Here is a 21,281-nt window from a genome sequence, read left to right as displayed (position 1 = left end):
GCATAAAAGAAGTATATTAACTAAAGCATTCAAATATCCACTATGTGTGACATACTAATCTAGGAATATAAATCTAAGCTAGATACAGATCTCTCCTTTTACCCCTGTTAACCATGAGAAAGGATATATTTTAGATTGTTGTTGTTTAGTCACCAAGTTGTGTCCAACTCTTTTGCTATCCCATGGACTGTAACCCACCAAATGCCTCTGTCTGTGGCATTCTCCAGGCAAGAATACTGGAGTGGGTTGCCTTTCTTTCTCCAGGGGATCTTCCTGACCCAGGGATCAAACTTGTGTCTCTTACTTGGCAAATGGAATCTTACCCTGAGCCACCTGGGAAGCCCTATGTTTTAGACAGTGTTATTTATTTTAATTTGACTAAATCAACTGGGTCAAAGTTGCACGTTGAGGTAGGGGATTAACCTCAAAGACCTGCTTCTGAAGCTTTCATCCAGACCCTTCTATCTAGTATGCAAATAGTCATGTGTACTGTGACAGGCAAAATTGATAAAATGTGGTTAAGATTAGAAAATAACCTAAGTCTAAATTTACCCTGAGCTTGAGTCAATTATAAACCAAGACAACAGACCTGAAAATTTTCTATCAGGACATGTCACAACCTATAAAAATCTAATAAACAATTTAACATAAACTCACTGGGTATATTTAACATAAAGATACACATACACACACACATAGTAAAACAGATACAAAAGACCAATAACAAAAATAACTTCTGAGGAGATGTAATTTCTATTATGATGTTGTATGTATTCTAAAAGAAACTTCAAATCTTTTTTTTTTTAATGAGCCAGAGTATTTTAAAATAGTTTTGAATATCTTTTTTTTTTCTGCTAATTTTTATCTCTGGAGTCATGATTTGATCAAATTATGATCTCAATCCCAGTTTTGTTTATGTCCATCAACTTTACATACATAGTTCACTCTGTATTAGTGTGATCTGTCCTTGTGTATAAACTGAGTGGAATAGAAATCATATCTATCCTGAGGATGCTTTGAAATTTATTTTGTTAATGTTTGTAAAATCCATTCAGTTCAGTTCAGTTCAGTCGCTCAGTCGTGTCCGACTCTTTGTGACCCCATGAATCGCAGCACACCAGGCCTCCCTGTCCATCACCAACTCCCGAAGTTCACTCAGACTCACGTCCATCGAGTCAGCGATGCCATACAGCCATCTCATCCTCTTTTCCTCCTGCCCCCAATCCCTCCAAGCATCAGAGTCTTTTCCAATGAGTCAACTCTTTGCATGAGGTGGCCAAAGTACTGGAGTTTCAGCTTTAGCATCATTCCTTCCAAAGAAATCCCAGGGTTGATCTCCTTCACAGTGGACTGATTGGATCTCCTTGCAGTCCAAGGGACTCTCAAGAGTCTTTTCCAGCACCACAGTTCAAAAGCATCAATTCTTCGGTGCTCAGCCTTCTTCACAGTCCAACTCTCACATCTATACATGACCACAGGAAAAACCATAGCCTTGACTAGACCATTAAGATTCTATAAATGATGTGCTCTGATTGGTAAAGAATTGTTTAGACATATGTTTGTTGCAGTTCAATTGTTTAAAAAGAAAAAGTTAACTTCTTTTGTAATTTAAATTTCAACTTTAATATTCCTTAACATAAATTGCTGTCATTGGACAGCAAGGAGATCCAATCAGTCCATCCTAAAGGAAATCAGTCCTGAATATTCATTGGAAGGACTGATGCTGAAGCTGAAACTTCAATACTTTGGCCACCTGAGGTGAAGAACTGACTCATTGGAGAAGACCCTGATGATGGGAAAGAGTGAAGGCGGGAGGAGAAGGGGACAACAGAGGATGAGATGGTTGGATGGCATCACCAACTCAATGAACATGAGTTTGAGTAAACTCTGGGAGTTGGTGATGGACAGGGAAGCCTGGCATGCTGCAGTCCATGGGGCTGCAAAGAGTCGGATACAACTGAACAACTGAACTGAACTAAATGAAATTGACACATTTAGTTCTAAAGTTACATAAATGAAAGCAATGTAAGTGAAAGTGTTTTATTAAAATCCAAAATGCCATGGAAGAGTAGCATCAATTTATAGCATTTTGTAGCACACACATCTCATCAGAAATATTTTGATTTTATTTCATTATGTTAAGAGATGTTTAATAACTGTTAATGAAAGCGCTTGTGAATAACAAGTATTTAAAAAGACTTCCTTATTGGATGCATTTAAAAGATTCTGTATCAGTTGTTCCTTTGTCCATTTATAGTCTTACTTTGTAATGTTCTCCACATTTACCAGATTTTTCCCCCTTGGATTCTTCTTTTGCTAAGAAAATGTTTTGATCCTGCAATTAAATTTGCAAACACTAACATGGGCTTCCCAGGTATTGCTAGTGGTAAAAGAACCCACCTGCCAATGCAGGAGACATACGAGAAACCGGTTCAGTCCCTGGGTTGGGAAGATCTCCTGGAGGAGGACATGGCAATCCATTCTTATATTCTTGCTTGGAGAGTCCCATGGACAGACAAGCCTGGCAGGCTATGGTCCACAGAGTCGCGAAGAGTAAGACATTACTGAAGCAAAATAACACACACCCACAACATGTCTAATGTCTATTGTAGGTTCAAAACAGTATTTAATATTCTAGTCTTATTTTCTATTGCATTATGTTTTCCATGGACCCAAGCTGATTATATTAGTCTTTTATTTACATTCTCTTTTTATATGATAAAGTTAAGAAATTATATTCTGCAGATTTGTGGTAAAATGTACTTACTCATTTTTAAAATAATTGTGAACCAATGTTTATTGTGTAGTTTGCTCCAACCAATAATATGAATCATGGAAGTCACCCAAAAGTATCAAATCATTAGTCTAAACCATCTGTCCCATTTCTGTAACAGTGCTATGTCCTTAACCTACCCTTGATTATGTTAACAGAATGTGTAAAAAACCCCAGTTTCTATTCCTATTTGTTCTACTTTGATTTAGTGTCATTATGACCTAGAGTTAATCAGTTTTCTGCTGATCTAACAGATTTAATGTCTAATTTGTCTTCATTTACTTGTCAATGGAAAATGCTGCAGTTGTAAGTTTTGTTACTTTATGGTGGTCTAATTGATACACATTTCAATCTCATTCTTTGCTTTTCTAAAATTTTGCTTTCATATAATTGAACAACTGTGTGCATCCTAAGTTGCTTTAGTTGTGTCCAACTCTTTGAAACCCCATTGTCTGTAACCTGCTAGGCTCCTCTGTCATTGGGATTTTCCAGACAAGAGTATTATAGTGGGTTGCCATTTTCTCCTCCAGGTGATATTCTGGATCCAGGTATCAAATCTGGGCCTTCGACATTGGCAGGTGGATTCTTTACCACTACACCACCTGGGAAGATCGATTGAACAACTTATTCCCCTGAAAATGGATGAAAATACAGTATAATAGAAAGAATTGAAACATAGAGATGAGGACTAGCTAGTAATATATATTATTATATATCAAATATGGTAAAATTTGTCATTTAAGAGTAATAATTTTTATCTTAATTTTTAATGGTAGAACTGTATTGAAAATACTTTTTCATGTATTTTCCTAATCAAACATACTTTTAATTTTCAGTTTTTCAGCCTCCCCCCCCCCCCCCACCGCCAGACATACATTAAGACATGGATATATACATACTCACTGCAATGAGGAATGAGAAATGTAATGAGAGAATTTCTATTTTATTATTGTTAAAAGAGGCAATAGAGAAAGGGAAAGGACCAGAGTTGTCAAGTCAAAAGTATATGGATATAATGTGCCCAGAACAGTGCTAGTCCTCCTCTCTCCACAGTTGGAAATAATTGCTCCTTTTCTATACCTCCTAATACCTTGTTTCTGTGTCTCTTTAATGCTAATAATTTTGGCAGAGTTTTATTGTTTGATTACTTATCTACATCTTTTTACACTTTTAGTTTAGAGTTTATGACATATTTATCTTCATTTTTCTTCAACCTCATGTTTAGTCTTGTAGGTAGTAGTTGTTGTTCAATAGATATTCAGTTGACCAAAACATTTGTTCAGCTTATTCCATAAGATCTTACAGGAAAACTCCAACAAACTTCTTGGTCAACCCAATACTTTAAAATTTTAATCCATTTGTTTGATGTAGGGATGTGATTTTAATTAATTAAATTAAAGGTGGCGTTAGTGGTAAGGAACCCGTTTGCCAGTGCTCAGGTTCGAACCCGCTTGCCAGACTCAGGTTCGAACTCTGGTTTGGGAAGATCCCCTAGAGAAGGAAATGGCAACCCACTCCAGTATTCATGCCTGGACAGAGGAGCCTGGCGAGCTACAGACCACAGGGTCACAGAGTTGGATATGACTGAAACGACTTAGCACACACACATATAATTAAGTTTTATATTAATTAAAATTTCTCCCACAGAGAAGTTTAGGCCCAGATGGCTCACTAGTAAGAACCCTTTTGGAAAATAAAGAATGAGGGTTGTTCCCAAGTTGTTAAATTAAGTCAAGATAACTGTGACACCAAAGTCATTATACAAAAGAAAAATTATGCATCAATACTACTCATGAATATGGTGTCAAAAATTCTTGATCAAATAGTAACACACCAAGGACAGCATTCTATTAAAAATATTATACATCATGATCAAATTGGGTATATGTTGGAAAGGCAAGGGTTTTTTTTTTTTTTTTTTTAAATCCTAAACTGTGTGGATCACAATAAACTGTGGAAAATTCTGAAAGAGATGGAAATACCAGACCACCTAACCTGCCTCTTGAGAAACCTATACACAGGTCAGGAGGCAACAGTTAGAACTGGACATGGAACAACAGACTGGTTCCAAATAGGAAAAGGAGTACATCAAGGCTGCATAATGTCACCCTGCATATTTAACTTATATGCAGAGTACATCATGAGAAATGCTGGGCTGGATGAAGCACAAGCCGGAATCAAGATTGCTGGGAGAAATATCAATCACCTCAGATATGCAGATGACACCACCCTTATGGCAGAAAGTGAATAGGAACTAAAAAGCCTTTCGATGAGAGTGAAAGAGGAGAGTGAAAAAGTTGGCTTAAAGCTCAACATTCAGAAAATGAAGATCATGGCATCCGGTCCCATCACTTCATGGGAAATAGATGGGGAAACAGTGGAAGCAGTGTCAGACTTTATTTTTCTGGGCTCCAAAATCACTGCAGATGGTGACTGCAGCCATGAAATTAAAAGACGCTTTCAATAAAAGAAAATGACCCCTTCTGAAAAAAAAAATAAAAAATAAAAGACGCTTACTCCTTGGAAGGAAAGTTATGACCAACCTAGATAGCATATTGAAAAGCAGAGACATTACTTTGTCAACAAAGGTCTGTCTAGTCAAGGCTATGGTTTTTCCAGTGGTCATGTATGGGTGCAAGAGTTGCACTGTGAAGAAAGCTGAGCGCTAAAGAATTGATGCTTTTGAACTGTGGTGCTGGAGAAGACTCTTGAGAGTCCTTTGGACTGCAAGGAGATCCAGCCAGTCCATTCTGAAGGAGATCAGCCCTGGGTGTTCTTTGGAAGGAATGATGCTAAAGCTGAAGCTCCAGTACTTTGGCCACCTCATGTGAAGAGTTGACTCATTGGAAAAGACTCTGATGCTGGGAGGGATTGGGGGCAGGAGGAGAAGGGGACGACCCAGGATGAGATGGCTGGTTGGCATCACTGACTCGATGGACGTGAGTTTGAGTGAACTCCAAGAGATGGTGATGGACAGGGAGGCCTTGTGTGCTGCGATTCATGGGGTAGCAAAGAGTCAGATACGACTGAGCGACTGAACTGAACTGAATTGAACTGAAAGTCAATATAGTTCACCACATTAATAGAATAAAGGAGAAAAATGTATGATCATGTAAATAGTTATAGTAAAAGCATCTATCCATGATACAAAGTTTCAGTAAACTGAGAATAGAAGGAAATTCCTCAACCTATAAAAGGTCTTTCTACAAAAATGCCACAGTTACTATGATACTTCATAATGCTGAAGGACTGAATGTTTTTGACTTAAGATTAGAAACAAGACAAAGATGTTTACTTTTGCCATTTTTATTCATTTTTGTACTGGACATATTGGGCAGTGCAGTACAATAAGGGTGAGAAATAAAGGCATACAGATTTCAAAGAAAGAAGTAAAACTCTGTTTTATTCATGGATGATATGATCTTTAACAGAGAAAATGCTAACAAATTCACAAAAAAGCACTAAGATATATAACTGGGTGTAAGATCATTAATTGTATGCTTTTACATGAAGAACAATTGAAAATTAAAATTAATCTAATGATACCATTGAAAATATTTTCCAAAAACTTGAAATACATGTTTATCCCTACAAATTTAACAAGACATGTGAAAACTGGTGTACTGAATGAGGACTGTGAAAAATAAAAAATACCTAATGTAAGGAGAGATATACCATGTTCATAAATTGGAAGAATAAATATTGTTATAATATCTGTTCCTCCAAAATTCTACTATAAACTCAAATTCCAAACAAAATTCAAGTAGACTGTTTTTTTTTTTTTTTAGACGCTGATGTGTTCTAAAATGTGTCTGCAAAGTCAGGGCCTATAATAGCCAAAAAATTTTTGAAAAACAACAAATTGGAAGGATTCTCTGATTCTGGACTTACTATAAAGCTAAGGTTGTCAAATCAACATGGCAGTGGCATGAGGAGAGAGTGAAAGATCAATGGAACAGAATAGAGAGAGGTTGGAAATATTAATACACCATCACATATATGGTCAGGCCTGCCCCATCCTTGCTCGGCCCTCCAGCTGCCCTGGTGGCCCACCCCCATCCCTCTTGGACCTCAAGTCCTTCTCCCCACCAACTGCTTCTCCCTGTCGTCCCAGGAGCCTGGTGCCCAGCTCTAGTCACACAGGGAAGCACAGCTGAGAATGTAAGGTTACTGAGGAAGGAAGGATTGCAGGCTCCTGCAAACAACAGCTTTATGAGTGTGGTGGAGGAAGATGGCAGAGTAGAAGGATGTGCACTCACCTTCTCCTAAGAGAACTCCAAAATTACAACTCGCTGCTGAACAACCATGGACAGGAGAATGTTGGATCCCACCAAAAAAAGGTATTCCATATCCAAGGGCAAAGAGGAAGCCCCAGCAAGACGGTAGGATGGGTGAAGTCACATTTAGAATCAAACTCCATTCCCACCAGAGACACTTGGAGGGCTCAAACAAACCTTGTGTGCACCAGGACCCAAAGACCCCACAGAAACTGAGCCAGTCCTGTGGAGGTACGGGTCAGCAGTGGCCTGCTGCAGGGGCAGGGGTTCTGGGTGCAGCAGACCTGGGTATGGCATAAGCCCTCTTGGAGGAGGTTGCCATTAATCCCACCATAGAGCCGCCAGAACTTACAGGGGACTGCAGAAACAGACTCTTGGATGGCACAAACAAAACCTTGTGCTCACCAGGACCCAGGAGAAAGGAGCTGTGACCCCCAAAAAGACTGACCCAGACTTGCCTGTGAGTGTCCAGGGGTCTCCGGCAGAGGCGTGGGTCAGGGGCACTCAGTGCAGCAGTGCATGCGTGGGACCTTCTGAAGAAGGTCACCATTACCTTCATCACCTGGACCATAGTTTGGCCTCAGGCTAAAAAACAGGGAGGGAACACAGCCCTGCCCACCACAGAAAACTTGCTTATTTAACTTATATGCAGAGTACATCACATGAAATGTCGAGCTGGATGAAGCACAAGCTGGAATCAAGATTACTGGGAGAAATATCAATAACCTCAGACAGAGATACAGATTACACTACCCTTATGGCAGAAAGTGAAGAACCAAAGAGCCTCTTGATGAAAATGAAAGAGGAGAGTGAAAAAGTTGGCTTAAAGCTCAACATTCAGAAAACTAAGATCATGGCATCTGGTCCCTTCACTTCTTGGCAAATAGATGGGGAAATAATGGAAACAGTGAGAGACTATTTTTTTGGGCTCCAAAATCACTGCCTATGGTGACTGCAGCCATGAAATTAAAGGATACTTGCTCTTGGAAGAAAAGATAAAACCAACCTAGACAGCTTATTAAAAAGCCAGAGACATTACTTTTCCAACAAAAGTCCATCTAGTCAAAGCTAGTACAGCCACTATGGAGAACAGTGTGGAGATTCCTTAAAAAATTGCAAATAGAACTACCTTATGACCCAGCAATCCCACTTCTGGGCATACACACGGAGGAAACCAGAATTGAAAGAGACACATGTACCCCAATGTTCATCGCAGCACTGTTTATAATAGCCAGGACATGGAAACAACCTAGATGTCCATCAGCAGATGAATGGATAAGAAAGCTGTGGTACATATACACAATGGAGTATTACTCAGCCGTTAAAAAGAATTCATTTGAATCAGTTCTGATGAGATGGATGAAACTGGAGCCAATTATACAGAGTGAAGTAAGCCAGAAAGAAAAACACCAATACAGTATACTAACACATATATATGGATTTTAGGAAGATGGCAATGACGACCCTGTATGCAAGACAGGAAAAAAGACACAGATGTGTATAACGGACTTTTGGACTCAGAGGGAGAGGGAGAGGGTGGGATGATTTGGGAGAATGGGAATTCTAACTTGTATACTGTCATGTAAGAATTGAATCGCCAGTCCATGTCTGACGTAGGGTGCAGCTTGCTTGGGGCAGGTGCATGGGGATGACCCAGAGAGATGTTGTGGGGAGGGAGGTGGGAGGGGGGTTCATGTTTGGGAACGCATGTAAGAATTAAAGATTTTAAAATTTAAAAAAAAATTAAAAAATTAAAAAAAAAAAAAACAAAGCTATGCTTTTTCCAGTAGTCATGTATGGACATGAGAGTTGGAGTATAAAGAAAGCTGAGCGCAGAATAATTGATGCTTTTGAGCTGTGGTGTTGGAGAAGACTCTTGAGAGTCCCTTGGACTGCAAGGAGATACAACCAGTCCACCCTAAAGGAAATCAGTCCTGAATATTCATTGGAAGGACTGATGCTGGAGCTGAAACTCCAATCCTTTGGCCACCTGATGCGAAGAACTGACTCATTGGAAAAGAACCTCATGCTGGGAAAAATTGAAGGCGGGAAGAGAAGGGGATGACAGAGGATGATATGGTTGGATGGCATCACAGATTTGGACAAGTTTGAGTAAGCTCCAGGAGTTGGTGATGGACAGGGAGCCTGGTGTGCTGCAGTCCATGGGGTTGCAGAGTCGGACATGACTGAGTGACTGAACTGAACTGAACATAAATGGTATATTGACTTTTTTAAGTTACAGGAAAGTTAAGTTCAGTGGGGAAAAGATAATGTTACCAGTGCAACTGAAACAGCTTCTATTGATATAAACAATAACGAACCTCAACCTTTGCCTCATACTGCTATGAAAATTAACTCAATGTGTTTCAAAGACCAAAATGTAAAAGCAAACAATATGAAAGCAGAATATAGCAGACTATCTTTGTGACTTGGTGTAGGCAAATTTTTAAAATATATTACCTAAATAGTACAAAGAATGTATGCCCAGAATATAGAACATTTTTAAAGAAAAACTCTTACAATTCTGGACATACAATGCAGGGAAATGAATCTAAACATAGATCTTACAGTCTTCACAAAAATTAACTCAAAGTAGGTTGTACACCTAAATGTAAAAGGCAGAATTATAAAGCTCCTATATTGCAGCATAGAAGAAAATCTACATGACCTCAGGTATGGTGATGACTTTTTAGATTCAATACTAAGGACATGAATCATGAAAGAAATAATTGGTAAGTAGACTTCATTAATATTGGAGAAGGAAATGGCAACCCACTCCAGTGTTTTTGCCTTGAGAATCCCAGGGACGGGGGAGCCTGGTGGGCTGCAGTCTATGGAGTCGCATAGAGTTGGACACGACTGAAACGACTTAGCAGCAGCAGCAGACTTCATTAATAAAATTTCTCCTCTGTGAAAGACAGAGTCAAGAGAAAGAAGAGATAAGCCTAAGATTGGGAGAAAATATTTGTTAAACATATATCTGCTAAAGGACTGTTATCCATAATATACAAAGAACTCATAATTTAGCAGTTTGAAAAGTGACAACTGACTTAAAAATGGGCCAAGGCCTTAACAGACACTTCATCTAAGAAGATATACAAATGGCAAATAAGCATATGCAAAGATGTCCCGTATCATATGTTATCAGGGAAATGCACATTAAAACCAGAGTGAGGTACTATTGCACAACTGCTAGAATGGTCAAAATACAGAAACCTGACAATACCAAATGCTGACACAAGATGTGGAGCTCAAATGTGAAGCAAGGGAAACTTACTTATTGCTGATGGGGATACAAAATGGTACTGACACATAGCAGACAGTTACTACAGAACTAAACCTACCCTTACCAGATGATCCAGAGCAATCTTGTTTCTTGGTATTTATCTAAAGTAATTGAAAACTTTTGTCTACACAAAAATCTGCACAAGGATGTCTATAGCAGCTTTATTCATAATTGCCAAAACTTGGAAGAAACCAAAATGTCTCTCAGTCGATCAAGTGTGGCACATCCAGGCAATGGAATATTATTCAGAGATTAAAAAGAAACCTATTATTCAGAGCTTTGAAATGAGCTATGAAAAGCCAGGAAAAGGTGTGGAGGAAACTTAAATGTATGTTACAATAAAAAGAAGCCAGTTTGAAAAGGCTATATTCTTTATGACATTCTTGAAAGGGCAAACCTATAGAGACAGTAAAAAAGAACAGTGGTTGGGTTCAGAGGGTGAATAGGTGGAACACAGGATCTTTAGGGCAGTGAAAATATTCTATATGTTATCATAATAATATATACACATCATTATGAGAGTGAAAGTGAAAGTCACTCCATGGTGTCCAACTCTTTGTGACACCATGGACTCTATAATCCATGGAATTCTTCAGGCCAGATACTGGAGTGGGTAGCTGTTCCCTTTTCCAGGGGATTTCCCAACCCAGGGATCAAACCCAGGTCTCCTGCATTGCAGGCAGATTCTTACCAGCTGTGCCACCAGGGAAGCCCAAGAATACTGGAGTGGATAGCCTATCCCTTCTCCAGCAGGTCTTCCCAACCCAGGAACCCAACCGGGGCCTCCTGCATTGCAGGCAGATTCTTTACCAGCTGTGCCACCAGGGAAGCCCAAGAATACTGGAGTGGATAGCCTATTCCTTCTCCAGCACATCTTCCCAACCCAGGAACCCAACCAGGGTCTCCTGCATTGCAGGCAGATTCTTTACCAGAAGAGCTACCAGGGAAGTACACATGTCATTATAGATTTGTATAAACCCTTACAATGTACAGGAGTAAACTGTAATATCAACTATGGACTTTGGATCGTTATAGTGTATCAGTGTAGGTTCATTAATATCAAGTGTAACAAATGTACCTCTGTGGTAGGGGATGCTTATAAAGAGAGCTTTGCATGTCTAGGGGCTTGAGGCAGATGGGAAATCTCTGTACCTTCATATCAATTTTGCTGTGAACCTTAAATGACTCTAAAAAGAACAGTCTTTTTATTTAAAAAAAAAAGTTTATAATTCAACAGTAAGAAGTCAAATTAACCCAATTAAAAATGGACAAATGATTTGAAAGGATATTTCACACCAAATCACATGTGTCTGGCCTAGCACAGGAGAAGATACTTAACACGTTGGCAGTCACAGAGTGGAAATTAAAAGTGCTATGTGGCAGTACCACATGTCTGCTGGAATGGCTAAATTAAGTGTTTCCAAGAATGGGAAGATACTAGAACTCTAATATGAATGTAAAGTGTAAAAACACTTTGGAAAACATTTTGATAATTTCCTAAAAAGTTTAAAATACACTTACCATGTAACCTGGTATTTTAGGTGTTTACCTAAGAGAAACAGAAGTTTATGTTCACATACAGAATTATATGTGAATGTTCACGGAAACTTTATTCATAGTGGCTCCAAACTGGAAACAACCTAAATGTCTATTAAAGGAAGAGTATATAAAAAAGTTTTGATGTATCCATACCGTAAAATACTACTTAGCATTAGAAAGGAATACACTACTGATATGTGTAAAATAAAGATGTATCTCAAACACATTATGCTGAGTAAAAGAAGCCAGACCTAAAGTATATACTTTGTGATTCCATTTTTGTGAAGTTCTACAAAGGACCTGTCTAATAGAGTGATAGAAAAAAGATTTCTGGGGCCAGGAGTTGGTGGGTACTGACCGGGGGTGAGCACAGGGTAACCATTTGTGGTGATGGTTACACAAGTGTATGCTTTTATCAAAAGTAATCAACCTGTATATTAAAAATGGGTGCATATTATATATGTAAACAATACCTCAGTAAGAAACTATTTGAAAACTAGTATTTGTTTATGTAAAATGATCTGTCATGAAGAATAGTGTATTTTCCAAAAGTTGCATATTTTGCCTCTTATACTAAATCTTGCAGAAAAAATAAGCTTGAGTCAACTTTCTAAAAGTAACCTTTATCTTTTTGAAATTTAGCTTTGACCTCTTGTGCATAAACCTGACATCAGTGTAGACTTCTTTCTCTCTCATTTCGTAATAATAAACAATATTATTATGCCAGAGTCAGATAAATGAACAAAAGTTTTAAGAGATATACATAAGAACATATAAATTGATGCTAGTACTCTTATGGCAGAAAATGAAGAACTAAAAAGCCTCTTGAAGAAACTGAAAAACTTATCTTAAAACTCAACATTCAGAAGACTAAGATCATGGCATCCAGTCCCGTCACTTCATGGCAAATAGATGGGGAAATAATGGAAACAGTGAGAGACTTTATTTTGGGGGCTCCAAAATCACTACAGATGGTGACTGCAGCCATGATATTAAAACACACTTGTTCCTTGGAAGAAAAACTATGACCAACCTAGACAGCATATTAAAAAGCAGAGACATTACTTTGCCAACAAAAGTCCATTTAGTCAAAGCTATGCTTTTTCCAGTAGTCATGTGTGGATGTGAGAGTTGGACTATAAAGAAGGCTGAATGCCAAAGAATTGAAGCTTTTGAACTGTGGTGTTGGAGAAGACTCTTGAGAGTCCCTTGGACTGCAAGGAGATCCAACCAGTCCATCCTAAAGGAAGTCAGTCCTGAATATTCATCAGAAGGACTGACACTGAAGCTAAAACTCCAATCCTTTGGCCGCCTGTTGTGAAGAACTGACTTTTTTGAAAAGACCCTGATGCTGGGAAAGATTGAAGGCAGGAGGAGAAGGGGATGACAGAGGATGAGATGGTTGGATGGCATCACTGACTTGATGGGCATGAGTTTGAGTAAACTCTGGGAGTTGGTGACGGACAGGGAAGCCTGGCATGCTGCAGTCTATGAGGTCACAAAGAGTTGGACAAGACTGAGCGACTGAACTGAACTGAACTGAGTACTAAAGTAGAATAAGAAACCAAATAAGTTCTTCTTTGAAGTTTCCTAGATGGCCATGCAAAGAATGTCAGCTATGTAAAGAGGTAGCAGGTGGGGACACAGTGTGTTGGAACACAGCGTTTTAGAGCAATTACAATGAATGTCTCATGTACTATTAAAAAGAGAACAGTTCTCCTTAATCTAGTCTTCAATATTCCTTGCAACTAAAATACTTGCTTTAATAGCAATTCTGTCCTTTAATAAATGTGAATACTGGAGAATCCCCAGGTTTAAAATATCACTGTGCACAGTAATATTATTTTGATGTGTGGATTATAGAAGGTGGACTCAGTGTACTCATTGGCCTAAAGAATTTCTTCTTCCTTTTCCTTGCTGGTAGAAATCAGTTTAGGATGTATAGGTAACTACAAATAAATCTGAGAGAGATTTCATTTTTCAGAAGACCTTAATGCATCTGTTGTGAATTTCACTAACTTGGAGCAAATGACTGTGGTGAAAAGATAGTATAAGATAGCTCTGGAGTTATTCTCAGAAAATTTAAAGCAGATGTTTCAGTTCAGTTCAGTTCAGTCTCTCAGTAGTGTCTGACTCTTTGCAACCCCATGAACCGCAGCATGCCAGGCCTCCCTGTCCATCATCAGCTGCTGGAATCTACCCAAACCCATGTCCATTGAATTGGTGATGTCATCCAACCATCTCATCCTCTGTCGTCCCCTTCTCCTGCTGCCTTAAATCTTACTAGAATTGCATTTCCCTGCATTATAAAAGGTAAAGTAATTTGAAGAGCAGATAAAAATTTCTGTGGCAAGAGATAGACACCAAAGAAGATGAAACCATCCTTCTACCCAACCATCATCACAGGGAGACAAATATTTGTTGGGGACGAGGAACAGTTAAGTTGTGCAATTTAAAGTTTAGTCTCCTCAACTACAGAGTTTTTGTTAAACTCTAAATTGCTTGCTGATAGTTGGCTTTAAGGCGTTCTTTAATGAAATCAAGTAGATATTGAGTTCTATAGTAGTTTGAACATGGAATGAATACAGTGAGGGCAAGTGAATATAGAGGAGTCAGAAGATAAAGGACACTAAATTCAAGGTTACAGTTAAATTGATGCCTCCTAGTATCAGTGAGAATATTCACATTATTATAATTTTTAGGGCAAGCTGACATTCACTCACTCACTCATCATTTATTTAATCAACACATATGCACTGGTTTTGTGGTATCTAAACCAACAGACACCTCTGCAGCTATGCAGTTTGTAATCCAGTCGGGAAAGGAGCTATTTCTTAACCATTTCCTTATTTATTTGGCTGTGCCCAATCTTGGAGCATGTGGGATCTTCAGTCCTCCATGTGGCACTTGGGATCTTTAGTTGCAGCATGCAAACTCTTAATTGCAGCGTGTGGAATCTACTTTCCTGACCAGGGATCAAACCTGGGCCCCCTGCATTGGGAGTACGGAGTCTTAGCCACTGGACTACCAGGGAAGTCCCAGGAAAGGAGTTAGTGAACAAAAGTCATCTAATTAGTTTTTAAAATTTTATTTGTGATAATTGCTATAAAAATATCAGGATGCTGTGAAAGTATATAAGAAAGGAAACTAATTTTGGGGTACCAAAAAGGACTATCAGAGGGATTGAATTAAGTTCACATCTGGAGCACAAAGAAGATTAATCATGATGAAGACAAGAGAAGAGATTGCTCCATGAATTTATTAGGTTTTAGTACAATAGCAAGTAACAGAAAATCCAAATAGCAGTGGCTTAAAATGGAGAAGTTTATTTCACTCCACTTACATAACTTAGGGCTGGACTGTCCAAGGATGGACTGTCCTCATCAGTACAAGGAGTCCAGGATTATTCTATTTGTTGTTCCACTATGTATATCCTCTAGTTCCAAGGATCCTTCATGGTCCAGGATGACTGCTCTAGCTCTAATCATTTCATTAGCTCTCCAGTCAGCAGAAAGAGGAAAGAGAAGAAGGAAGGACATGCCTCTTTAAGAACATTTCTTATACCCCAGGGTTATACCTTAATAACACAGCCACATTTAGCTGTGACAGAGATTGGAAAAATGGTTTGTATTCAAAGCAGACATGCTTGCATGCTAAGTTGCTTCAGTCCTGTCTGACTGTGAGCCTATGGACTGTAGCCTGCCAGGCCCCTCTGTCCATGGGATTCTCCAGGCAAGAATACTGGAGTGGGTTCCCATGCCCTCCTCCAGGGGATCTTCCTGATCCAGGGATCCAACCCACATCTCTTCTGTCCCCTGCATTGGCAGTTGGCTTCATTACCTCTAGTGCCATTTGGAAAGCCCCAAAGAAGACATGTGCCCAAATGAAAATTAGGATTCTATTACTGTAGAAAAAGAGGGCTAGGTATTCTATTATAGTGGAGACAACTAATAGCCTCTGTAAGAGAAAACTGTATGTACTTAGATAAAGTTCTATATAAGAGAAGTTTGATATATTCAAAAGAAAGAGTATAGTGTGTTTAAATGTTATGAGCAAAGGGAAGGAAGAATGACGGAAATGGGACAAAACTAGGTAATGCAGGTAATGGCAAATCATACACAGCCTCTGAAATCATGTTAAGAATTTTGAATTTTATCCAAAGAACAATGAAAAACTATTAAAAGTTTTAAAGGAAGAGGGTAACATTTTCAATTTTTCATATAAGAAATTTTTTTTCTCTTGTCATGGTGTGAAGTATACTTTACAGACTTTGGAAATATATGTTCTTGTTGCGTTAGTCACTCAGTTGTGTCCAACTCTTTGCGACCCCATGGACTGTAGCTCGTCAGGCTCCTCTGTCCATGGGATTCTCTAGGCAAGAATACTGGAGTGGATTGCCATTCCCTTTTCCAGGGAATCTTCCTTACCCAGGGATTGAACCCAGTTCTTCTGAATTGCAGGCAGATTCTTAACCATCAGAGCCACCCAATAAGGGTACTCTTTGGCATACAATTGTATATTTATCAATTCTGAAAAAGCACTGGACACGAGTTCAAATCTAGATGGACATGCACTGAATGTTTGTAATGGTAATTAATGTCAGAAAAGCTTCACTGTCTCCTTTTTAACTTTTTATTTTGAATGATTTGTTTTACAATAAGCATGTGTTACTTTAAGTTTCATTAAAAGTTAATGAATCATTTTCAGTTTTGAAAAACAAACACAAAAAGACTTTGCTGATTTGCAGACCAGATTGCTGACTCCTGTCCCTAATGATCTTTCTTTGTTTTGCCCTCCGTTTCTGATGGTTGCCTTCTTCCTGGAGTCTGCCCATTTGCAAGGTCTCTTTGCATTGACAATTCTTTTAGACTGTTTTCCTACTTTTTAATTTGATGTTTGCATTTCTGATAGGATGAGAAGTAGCTTTGTCTCATTCCATCATCCCATTTCCCCACTCACAGGTTGTTCTCCTATATCCTGGCTCTGTCGAGAAGCATCAGTTTCTGCTTTTCTTCCAGGGACTTTTGGACAGGATGTAGATGTCCTTGGAGCTTTCTTGGTGGCTCAGACGATAAAGAATCTGCCTATAATGCTAGAGTTCGATACCTGGGTTTGATCCCCGGGTCAGGAAGATCCCCTGGAGAAGGGAATGGCTACCCACTCCAGTATTCTTGCTTGGAGAATTCCATGGACAGAGGAGCCTGGTGGGACTAACACTGGACATCCTTGGATTTTCTCTTCTCCCCCCACCAGCATGTTTCTAAAGACATGCATTCAAGGATTGACTAATGAGGATTAAAGAGTCTGTATGGGAATCATATCTGATTCTTGATCCTTTTCCTGAACAGTATACATTTAATTGCTTAGATTTACAATTTCTTTTAACTTTTAACTTTTTTATTTTGTATTGGAGTATAGCTGATTAATAATGTAATAGTTTCAGGTGAACAGCACAGGGACTCAGCCATACATATACCTGTATCTTTTCTCCCCCAAACTCACTTCTCATCCAGGTTGCCACATAACATTGTAGACTTACAGAATTTTGGACTTAAAATTTAAAGGCCACCAATGATAAAGTATAACATAACACAGAAACTCCTTTGTGGATATTCTGAATATTTTGAATATCTTTTGTCTCTTTAAAAAGTTCTAGAAATTAGAAACTTTCTTCTAATTAGTAGTTCTGAGAAAGATTATAGGATCTAGAGTCAGAGGACTTGTATTATAATCTGTCCTAAGTTGTAGGATGACCTTGCAAATTGAGTAACATTGAATTGTACACAGCTAACTTCTAAACTGTCTTTAGGGGGCAGCTAACAATGGCACCCCGCTCCAGTACTCTTGCCTGGAAAATCCATGGACAGAGGAGCCTGGTAGGCTGCAGTCCATGGGGTCGCTAAGAGTCTGAGATGACTGAGCGACTTCACTTTCACTTTTCACTTTCATGCATTGGAGAAGGAAATGGCAACCCACTCCAGTGTTCTTGCCTGGAGAATCCCAGGGACAGGGGAGCCTGGTGGGCTGCCGTCTAAGGGATCGCGCAGAGTCGGACACGACTGAAGCGACTTAGCAGCAGCAGCAGCAACTTCTAACAGCTAACTTCCAAACTGTCTTTAGGGGGCAGTACTAAACCATAAAATTTATAAAATAAATGTTGCTACTTTTGCTAATGCTATTGGCAAATGTTAATATAAAATAAAACTAAAATAACAATATGAGACTTGTGATGCAATTATATATACCTCTTATTATTAGTAAAATTTTCTAGGTAGTCAAATGAAATGTTAGTTTAAAACTCATTCCTTTAATGATTATTTAATAAATAATTATTAAATTACATTATCCAAAAGCACATAGTAAGAGATGCAAATGTGAATAAGGCATATTTGCTTTCGGATAACTTACAATTAACTAAGATAAATAATTTGTATGTGTCTGTGTTTGTGTGTATATAACTCTTTCAGGCCAAAGATTATAATAAAAATAACATTTATTGATTATTTTTTATGGGCTTCCACAGTAGGTAGCTCAGTGGTAAAGAGTCTGCCTGTAATGCAGGAGACACGGAAGACGCACCTCTGATCCCTGGGTCTGGAGGAGCCCCTGGAGGAGGAAATGGCACCCCCTTCCAGTATTCTTGCTGGGAAAATCTCCTGGACAGAGAAGACTGGCAGGCTGCAGTCCATAGCATCTCAGAGAGTCAGACATGACTGAGTGACAGCACTGCAGCAGCACTGATTATTTTTTCATCTACCTGTCAGTGTCAAGCAACTAATTTTATCCTCATATAACCCCTTCAAGTAGGAATGATTATTATGCCTACTTTGCAGATAAGGAAACTGAGGATTAGTCAGATTATGTGATTTGCTCAGTAACACAGCTTGCAAGTGGCAGAGCCAGGAATATATATCTATCTGTATATATTAAATATATATCTGTTTGACTATAAAACTTTTGCTCTTTGCCACTGTACCATTTGTCATTTCAAAGTCTGTGTGAAATAACAGAATACACAAACTGACAGAAAGAACTGAAGACTTTCAGAAGAGAACAAAATCCTTCCTGTTTGTGGTAAATCTGGAAAATTTTATGTAAGAGGTGAAATCTGAATTGTATCTTGAGGAATCAATAGTATTATAGGAGAATTGAAACCTGTCTGTGTGTCAGGTACCATATATTCATTACCTTATTTTTGAGGAAAAATTTACTGTATTATTTTCCCACTGCATAAAGTAAGTGAGGCTGCCAGTGGTCCTGTACTCTGAAAAATCACACTAATTAGTAGGCTAAAAAGTAAGAGAGTTAGTACTTGAATCCAGGACTAATTTTAGAGTCTAAACTGTTAACCAGTACAATAGTTGTATGGAGAAGTAAGGTGGAGGGCATGAACAAAAGCACACACAAATTAGGAAAGGATAAATAATTCCATTTGGTTATAGCCTTGGGTGAATAAAAGGGAGTAAGAAAGGGGCTGAAAAACAGTCTGACCATAAAACCTTGAAGCCATATTAAGGAATATGGATATTATTAGCTCTACAATGGGAAGTAATTGAAGAGTTATGAGCTGGGAACAGACATAAGCAGTTTTTCTTTGGGGAGGAGAAAGAGACAGAAGAAAACTGATTATAAAATGTTGATAATTGTTAGCCAAGCATATGATTTATACTGCCATATGTGTCAACCTTGATGGTCAAACCAATAATTGATCATGAGTTGGTGAAAGAGATGCCCATTTGATCATTCTAGTCATTTTTATAGATAGCATTGATCAAACACATGGATTGGATGCCCTAGAGTTAGGCAGTCTGGATTAGGATTCTTTTTCTGTCACTTACCATCTCCATGACCTTGGGTTTTACTTGACTTCTTGTGGCTTAGTTTAGTATTTTCCTGAAAGTCTTATGTGAATTAAAGTAATGAATAATAGAGGGCTCAGTAGATTGTAGCACTGTATTATTGTATTGTAATTATAAAAGCACTGTAGCATTGTATTATATCTTAAAGACAGTAACTCACTGAAGGACTATTGAAGTTCTTAATTTCTCAGTTATTGAAAATTGATAAAGGGAAATGTAAGAGGTGAATGCAAAACCCAGTCGTATTGTGAAGTCTTATATGCTGTTTTGTAAAGCAACAACTTTTAGGGGGAGATGGGTGCTATTTACAATTCAGTATGTAAACTATCTTTACTAACTTCAGTAATCATGATCTATCAATGTTATACTGAACACTACACTCTGAATATTTCTAGACAAACTTATTGTCTTTGCTATTTTAAAAAAATACTATCTGCTGAATATTCAGTAGGTTCTTTTTTTTAATTTTTATTTTTACTTTATTTTACTTTATAATACTGTATTGGTTTTGCCATACATTGACATGAATCCACCACGGGTGTACATGAGTTCCCAATCCTGAACCCCCCTCCCACCTCCCACCCCATATCATCTCTCTGGATCATCCCCGTGCACCAGCCCCAAGCATCCTGTATCCTGTATCGAACATAGACTGGTGATTCAGGTTCTTTTAAGGTGGAATTTTTCTTTTGTTCTGGCAAAATTTATTGCATTGTTACTTGGACAATTTCTTGTTACCTCTACTTGGAACTCTTAGTTTGATCCCTTAATTCTCTTAACTTTTAACTTCTTCTGTTCTGTCCTCTGGGGAATTTGCTCAGACTTATTTTCCAACTGTTCCATTGGATTTTATGTATTCTCTCTCTCTGAGGATGCTGTTTATAATTTTTATCTGTATATTTAGTTTGACCTGTTAAAAGCTTCCTTCCAATATATGGCTATCATACTCTTGTTCATATTTAACTGAAAAATTAGGAACTGTTTATGTGGATGGAGGTTGTTGGGGAGGGGTTTCATAGTAGGCATTAAGGCATGGACCCCTCTACCATTTTCCTAAGTACTTACAGATTGTTTTTCTTGAGCAGTCCAGAGTATACTCTCATCTGCTACCTGGGAGATATGAACTTAGCTGCCATGCTCTCTAAGACGAATGTGGGAAGAAGGCACTGGGGCAGGTGGAGCATCTTTATTTACTACATAGATAATCACTAAATTTCATTGTTTTTAAAGAGGCATCCCTCACTTCACTGTGCCTGGTTTCTTAAAATTCGTAATCCCTTTGCTTCAACCTCACCAGAAGGTAAATCTCCAATTTCTTGTCAGGTGGTGAAGGTTTATTTTCTTGGCTGGGTGATGAGTCTGGGGTCTAATTTCTAATATAGAGTTTCTATTCTGTTTTAGCTCCACCAGCACCTACAAAATTTCTTGCATTGTTACTTCACAGGTAGTCAGTCTCTCTCATTCATAAGTCCTTTAGAGGAGTTGAATCATGAATAGATCTGCTTTTTATTCTTCCTCTTTGCAGAAAATTTGCTTTCCATTTCCTC

General features: G+C 38.4%; 1 protein-coding gene across 10 annotated transcripts in view; it reads left to right on the top strand.

Moving 5' to 3' along the window:
* The window catches only part of ANKS1B (ankyrin repeat and sterile alpha motif domain containing 1B), a 1,150,317-nt gene that overhangs the window by 269,506 nt on the left and 859,530 nt on the right, over positions 1 to 21,281 (top strand). The gene's annotated exons all lie outside the window — the stretch shown is intronic.

The sequence above is a fragment of the Capra hircus genome, chromosome 5 (assembly GCF_001704415.2).
Source record: "Capra hircus breed San Clemente chromosome 5, ASM170441v1, whole genome shotgun sequence".
NCBI lineage: Eukaryota > Metazoa > Chordata > Mammalia > Artiodactyla > Bovidae > Capra > Capra hircus.
The sequence above is the reverse complement of the archived record's forward strand: the minus strand, read 5'-3'. Positions and strand labels throughout refer to the sequence as shown.